The sequence below is a fragment of the Stegodyphus dumicola genome, chromosome 1 (genome assembly GCF_044657685.1).
Source record: "Stegodyphus dumicola isolate Sdum_Otavi_A_Nest chromosome 1, ASM4465768v1".
Taxonomy (NCBI): Eukaryota; Metazoa; Arthropoda; class Arachnida; order Araneae; family Eresidae; genus Stegodyphus; species Stegodyphus dumicola.
This window is the reverse complement of record NC_140768.1, coordinates 4,500,987-4,508,751: the sequence shown is the minus strand read 5'-3', so window position 1 is coordinate 4,508,751 and position 7,765 is coordinate 4,500,987. Positions and strand designations below refer to the sequence as shown.

Here is a 7,765-nt window from a genome sequence, read left to right as displayed (position 1 = left end):
CTGAAAAATATGTTTCTGTTATGTATGTATAAATATGTAAATAAAATTACTTATTATTTACAATTATTAGTAATTATTTAAATCTAATATTAAATAATATTTAAAAATTATGTTTCCATATATGGTAAATATATGGTAAATATATGGTAAACTATATAAACATATGGTAAACTCTTTTTGAGGTTTTACACTAGAACCTGAAGGGATTCTAATTAGAAACCTGGAAGAGTTTTGAACAAAACAGTGACGATAAAAAAGCAGTAACAGTTTTAGAATTATTTTATATTCATAAAAGGTTACGTTTGATTATCTGGACTATGACAAAATACACAATGACTGTCCACCTAAAGGAAGCCTTCGTGGAAGACTTTTAATGAAAACTAGCTCGTATTGAAGTTTAACATGGAAAAATCGGCGTAGCCTCCCATGCAGCCACCAGTTCACCTGGGTTAACAGATACATGATTTAATTACTCAAGATCATGCATTTTTCTTCATCGTATAGTATGCGAGGAAAGTGTAATATAAATATTTTGCTCAAATAATGAGGTGATCATTTCTGTTTTATTCGTCACAAAAATAACACTCCTTTCAGGCTTTCATAAAATCTTTTTTTATTTTTGAATCGAAAAATGCTGTGCAAGTATACTTGTCATCATGGAGCCAGTTTTAATATGCTATGCACATCAAAGTTAATTTTTGAGGCTGTACCACGCGGGCAATTGATTGGATTGGTCCTGTAACACATGTTGGAGGACGAAAGTTTTGATTCGGCGGAAGATGCTCTTGTCAATAGCTTAATAGGTCATCTGTTAAGCTACAGGACTAAAAACTTTACTTCAAAGGAGTGAGTGAGTGAGTGAGTGATTATGGCGCAAAAACCAGAGATGATTATGACGCGCCAAACAAAAGATGAGATGATTACAATTGATGACATTAAAATTCAATAAATAAAAACAAGTAGATAAATGTACCAAATCCAGAGGATGAAGTCATATAAAAACAAGTTAAAAACACATATTAAAATTCAAGACACAGTCTTCAAAACAAATTACATTTGGTAATAAAAGCCAATCTCTTTTAAATAATAAAATAAATTACAATTGACCTCTCTTCCTATTAAACGGTCGAGAGGTAAGTCACAGCTGTTAAAATATTTCTGGCGAAGACTATTAAAACATGGACACTCAATTAAAATATGACGAACAGATAAACAAACATTACAATTAAAACAAACAGGCTCGTTTTCAGCTTTGAGAAGATAGTTATGTGTAACTCTGGTGTGACCAATTCTGAGTCGAGTCAAAAGAACGTCCTCTTTACGATTTCCAGCAAAATCCCAATGCTCAATTCTAGGCTTGACGTTTCTCAACTTGTTGTGATGCTGAACATCCCAAATTTGCTGCCATTTTTTTCGTATCTTCCCCTTGATGACACAGCAGATGTCTCTAAAAGGGATAAGGCGACTGGACAGTTCAACAGCAGATTTTGCCGCGATGTCTGCAAGCTCATTTCCCTTTATTCCCGTATGCCTGGGAACCCAGCAGTACAGGATTTCATATCCTCGTATCGTTAAATCTCTATGAATTTTGAGAACATCCACTACCACAGGATTCTGAGTGTTGGGAAAAGCTTCCAAGGATTTAAGAGCACTATACGAGTCTGTATAAACTATGAACTTTTTGTGGCAGAGCTTTGAGATGTAAAAAAGACCATAATATATAGCAGATAGTTCAGATGTTAGGACTGAGAAAGCATGGTGCAGGCATTTGCTCTCAATGTAATCTTCCAATACAAAAGCCATCCCGACATGATCATTTGACTTTGATCCATCTGTGTATATCGGATGATAACTGCTATATTTGTGCCTGTGCTCAGCGAAAGGTTGTCTGTAAACGATCTCGTTAGTGCTCGCCTTTACGTGATGTTTAAAAACATCAAGAAGCTGGATCCGTGAATTTTCCCAAGGTGGAATTTCAAAATTCTGTACTGCTTGGGGGTGCATATCAGAGAGGGAGAGTTCCTCAATGACAGGGCGAACTCTTAAAGGGAAAGTAGGAACACAGGATGGACGTGTTTCAAATAATGTGTTACACTCATTATCAAGTAAGCACAGCTTATTGGGATGTTCAGGTTGAGATAGAGTATTAAAATATTGCAAAAGGGACAATTGCTCACGCCTCAGATAAAGTGATGGTTCGTTACAGTCAACATATAGGCTCTGCACAGGAGAAGTCCTGAAAGCTCCTGAACAAATCCGCAGACCTTGATGGTGAACAGGATCCAGTTTTAACAAAACAGATGACCGAGCGGATCCATAAATAACTGAGACATAGTCCAGTTTAGAGCGGACGAGCGCTCTGTAAATGCGAAGCATGGAGTAACGCTCTGCACCCCAGGAGGTGTTCGCCAACACTTTTAAAATATTTAGTGTTTTTAGACACTTCTTTCTCAGGTTTAAAACATGAGAAAGGAAAGTCAATTTTCGGTCGAACGTCACTCCTAAAAATTTTGCTTCAGGCGCAACTGGAATAATTGTACCATTCAAATACAACTCAGGTTCAGGATGGAGACCACGCTTCCTACAAAAGTGCAGGCACACAGTTTTCTGTTTCGAAAATGTAAATCCCTGTTTGTCTGACCATTCTTGGATCTTATTCAGAGCCATCTGCAGTTGCCTCTCTACATATCTCATGTCTGCTCCTCGACAGCTAATCTGCAGATCATCAACATATAGAGATCCCAAGATGGTTTGAGGAAGTTCTTTTAGTACAGAATTTATTTTTAAACTAAACAGGGTTACACTAAGCACACAGCCTTGAGGCACACCCTCTTCCTGTTCAAAAACATCCAAAAAACAGAGCCAATTCTTACTTGAAAAGTTCTAGTGTTCAAGAAATTTTGAATGAAAATTATTAGGTTGCCGCGCAAGCCACTCTCGTGAAGATCCCGTAGTATACCGTATCTCCATGCCTTATCATAAGCTTTTTCAATGTCGAAGAATATCGAGACAAGGTGGCTTCTTCTTACAAATGCTTTTCGAATAGATGTCTCTAAGAGGAGCATGTTATCTACAGTTGTTCTTCCCTTTCGAAAACCACTCTGATAAGGCGATATAATATCATTCTTTTCCAAGAAGTAGACTAGGCGGCTGTTTACCATCTTTTCAAACAGTTTGCATACGCAACTCGTAAGGGCAATTGGCCGATAGTTCAATGGATTCCTTGGATCTTTCCCTGGCTTAGCAATAGGAATTACAACAGCTCTCCTCCACGCACTGGGAAAAATACGCTCCTTCCATACTCTATTGTAAAGAGTGAGGAGGGCAGTCAGTGACTTATAGGACAGATGTTTTAGCATTTCGTAACTCACGCCATCAAGACCCGGAGAAGACCTATGTGTCTGCAATAAAGCTCTCTTTAATTCCAGCATAGTAAATGCTCTATTGTAAGGCTCAGATTTGGACGAGTTGAATGCAATGGGATTTATTTCAGAGTGCTGCTTGTTAGAGAGAAATGCAGGTGAATAGTTTCTGCTGGAAGAAACGGCAGCAAATGTCTCACCGATAGTATTCGCAATTTCTTCTATGGAGCTGATCACTCGGCCATCTTTTTCCAAAAAGGAAAGTGAGTGGTCTTTATATATTCCGCATGCTTTTCGAACTCTTTCCCAAACCCGCTTACTAGGCGTAGAGGATGTAATTGAGGACACATAGGTAATCCAAGAATTCCTTTGGCTCTGCCTCCTTACTTTTCGTGCGTTTGCTTTGGCTCTTTTAAATGCAATGAGGTTTCGCAGAGTAGGATATCTACGAAAAATACCCCATGCTTTTTTCTGTTTTTTCAGTGCTTCATGACAATCGCGATTCCACCACGGTTTCGAATATTTCAGTATTTCTCCTGATGTTCTAGGAATGGAAAGCATAGCTGCCTCAATAATAGTATTTGTAACAGCTTCAACAGCATCATCGATATGCGCATCTTCTACCATTTCATCTGTGAGCTCTGCAATGGAAGAGAAGAGTTCCCAGTCTGCCCTATCGAGTATGAATCGAGGGGATCTCGACATGGGGTTTGCCATTCTTCGTGCAAGAGATATAAAAATGGGATAGTGATCGCTGTTATAAAGATCATTTCCCACACTAAACGTGCAAAATGGCAATAGAGATGGTGAACAGATGGCAAGGTCGAGAGCGTGGTAAGTCCTTGAAGGCTCATGGAAGTACGTATCTTGCCCATTATTCAGGAGACAAAGGCTATGATCTTCGATCATTTGCTCAATTTGTCTTCCTCGGCAATTTGTATCATTACTACCCCAGAGCGGACTATGGCCGTTAAAATCTCCTATTATTATAAAAGGCTCATGCAGCTGCTCTATAAGACCATTTAAATCTTGTTGATCAATGCGCTCGTTAGGAGGCAAATAAAGAGAAACGACTGAAACTACAATATGAAAATTGATTTGTACAGCGACAACTTGGAGGGATGTCATCAAAGGAAGGGAACTTGAGGGATAGTCGAGTGAGGTGAGGAGACCTACACCTCCACACGCACGTTCACCTGCAAGGTAATCCTTCCTGACGAAAGAAAACCTCCGAAGTTTTGCATGTTGAGCTGGTTTCAGATTTGTTTCCTGTACTGCCAAGCACACAGGCTGATAATCATTGATCATAGCTTTGATGTCAGGGAAATTTCGGTGGAATCCGCGACAGTTCCATGAGACGAGGGTGGCCATTATGTTTGTTGTTTGTTAGTTCTGTGTTGCTTTTTAGTTTTGCGCGGAAGCAGATGTTTGGGAATTTCCATACCCTCTTCCACTTCCATGCTATCTGAATCTCCCGATTCAGAAATCATTTCATCTACAGAACTACTGCTGGGACTTTTATTTTTCTTAATTGATTTTTCAGGGTCATTTTTTGGTTTGCTTTGAATAACTATTTCTTTATTTTGTACTATGTGTGTTGGATTTTCCTTTTTTTTTGCTTGCAGGTTGATGGGTTTTATTCTGTGCTGTCTGTGTACTTATTGAGGTTTGGGTCGCAATGCTACGTGTTGATTTTACGGCGCTGGCATATGACTTGTTTGATTGAAGCTGTGCGCTTTGCACTAGTTTTCTGGCTTCTGCATATGAGATGTTCCTAGTGACTTTTAACGTCTGTACTTCCTTTTCTGTTTTCCATTTTGGGCATGATCGGGAAAATGCTGGATGGTCACCCTTGCAATTAATACACAGTGCTGCAGCGGTGCATTTATCACTGTCGTGGCCAACCGACGAGCATCGAGCGCACGTCAGGGTCCCACGACAGAATATCTTGGAATGGCCGAAACGCTGGCACTGGAAGCATCGCATAGGAGCATCTTGATCCGCTTTGCACCACATACATTTTGGTTAGATAGCTCGGATGCGATCTCTTCTTCGGGAACACACAGAAGGTCGATTTCCGAGATTACACCATGACAGTAATTCAAGGTCTTATGTGCGGTTACGGTGACATTCGCTTGCCCAAGTTTGGTTACTTGAAGTAAAGAAGCAGACTGGGTGGCTGAATTCGTATCTACAAGCAAGTCTCCAGAGCGGAGACGCTTTATACTTTTGGGCTCACCAATACAAGAATGAATGTACTTATGTATTACAAATGGAGACATCTTTTGCAGCTCGCCAGAAGGACTAGATATAACAACGAAACGGGGATTGCTATTTGGATTATTTGCATCAGTACGTAGTTTTTTAACAGTAGATTTTTCTTCGGAACTAGGTTGAACGACTTGAGTAACTGGAGTGACTTCAAAATCTTTAATAAGATAGATGTGTGAATTAGCCATATTGAAAAAGAAAAAGATTCGGGTCCGACGGCCCCGCCCACCACGGAGCCCAACAAGGGAACACAGATTCCTGTGTTAGGGCTAGCCGGACCTATACGCAAACTGAAGCCCCACAGTCGGCTTTCCCGAAAGCAGGTACTCCCGAGAGCTTGACCCCAAGCCACTGACACAAGGACTAGTGACCAGCCGATTGACACCCGTGAGGACGACTAAGGTGCCTCCCGTTTAGCTGAAGCAGAGGCCAAAGCAGTGTGTTGGGGACAGTACCTCGCCCCTCAACTACCAGGACCCTCCTTTCCAGCGACACGGGTCTCCACGCACGGCAAACACGTGGGCAGTTTTCTCGCCACTCGAGAACTAGAGACAAGGGCTGTTCCAGTTTCTTGTGACGAGCCCCAAACTCCGTAGAGAGAAACCACGAGGGAGAAGAGAAGGGAAAAAGTACCAGCCAAGAGGAGAGGAGACAGAAAAGAGGATAGATCACTGGGGCTCCAGGATCGTGACACCCGTCTCACCAAGAAGATGATCCCCTGAAGGGCTAGGGTACCTCGGGATTGCCACACCCGTACTCTCAAAAGTGAGCCCCTGAGGGCTTACTTCAAAGGAAGAAAGTATACTGAAACTGGTGCCATGTCGAAGGAAATGTCTTTATCTAAGTTAAAAAAAAAGTCTGAAAAGGATTCAGATATTAACAATCGCCCTAAATGGCTTTTATCTAGTTTAATATGCTTTACCAGTAGAATTATCTTTAAAGATGGCCTAGGTAGAATAGCAAAATATTTCATAGGGTCCCAGGTAAACAATCATTTAGAATAACAAGGGAACGTTATATGTGAAATGTGAATTGAATGTATTTTCATTTAAACCAATCATATTAAAAAGTAAAAAATAATAATAATAATCTTAAGAACTGCATCTATTGCTTTTGATTAGCTTAGTTTGCTAATTAATTTGCCGACAAATTGAGACAACGCGTTTAAAGTGAACCGACGCAAAATCGTGTTTCGAGACAATTAAAGCCTTTTTGAGTTTAAACCAAAATAAATTCAGCTAATAAATATGGCGTTAGAAATAGGTTTTATGGAATAACAACAATGGTGCAAATTTTGATAAAATAACCGGATGTCGTACAAATCCTATATATTTTAAACTGTACCAATTAAATATTTTACTTGTAAAAGTCTTAAGAAGTTAAAATGCATTGCTTATGCTTTGCAAAAATGAATTAAATAGCTTATAATACATTTTCTCCCTCCTTTTAGCATGCCTTCGTGGTTAGTATATAAGGTATTTCTCCCACTTCCCTAGCGTGCCTTCGTGGTGTAACGGTAGTACGCTGGGCCGGTGTTCCAGAGATCCGTGGTTCGATTCCCGGCGAAGGCGGTTGCTAATTTTTCATCTCGCTTGCTTCCAAAAGATCCTAACGTCTCTACAAGTGGCGCCCGAAGTAAAAGGGTTCTGGATGATGATTTTCCGCCCCCAGGAGTTGGCGACTAGGTCCCCTGAAACCCTAGTCGTCCTTTAAAAAGGAGAGTATATAAGGTATTTCTCCCACTTCCCTAGCGTGCCTTCGTGGTGTAACGGTAGCACGCTGGGCCGGAATTCCAGAGGTCCGTGGTTCGATTCCCGGCGAAGGCGGTTGCTAATTTTTCATCTCTCTGGGTTCCAAAAAATACTAATGTCTCTACAAGTACACTCAGAGCGTATTCGAGAGGTTCAGGTTCGAGTCATGGCGACGGCATTGTTGATTTTTCATATTAAAATAACCTAATGTCTCTGTAAGCTCATTAATTAAAGTCTCATTCACGCAATGGTAACATTTACCAAATGCGTCTATGAAAATGCATGATAGCGTAACTTGAATCGAGGAAAGTAAGATCTAAAAGTTTAGAACGACTGCTCGCGAGAATATTTTAAACTAAAAATACCTACAAATGAAGTTTC

General features: G+C 40.3%; 1 non-coding gene across 1 annotated transcript; it reads left to right on the top strand.

The window, feature by feature from the left end:
* The first annotated feature begins 7,387 nt into the window (after nt 1-7,387).
* TRNAS-GGA (transfer RNA serine (anticodon GGA)) lies at nt 7,388-7,459 on the top strand. The gene has a single exon. It is a non-coding gene; the product is annotated as a tRNA-Ser (tRNA).
* The last annotated feature ends 306 nt before the right edge of the window (nt 7,460-7,765 follow it).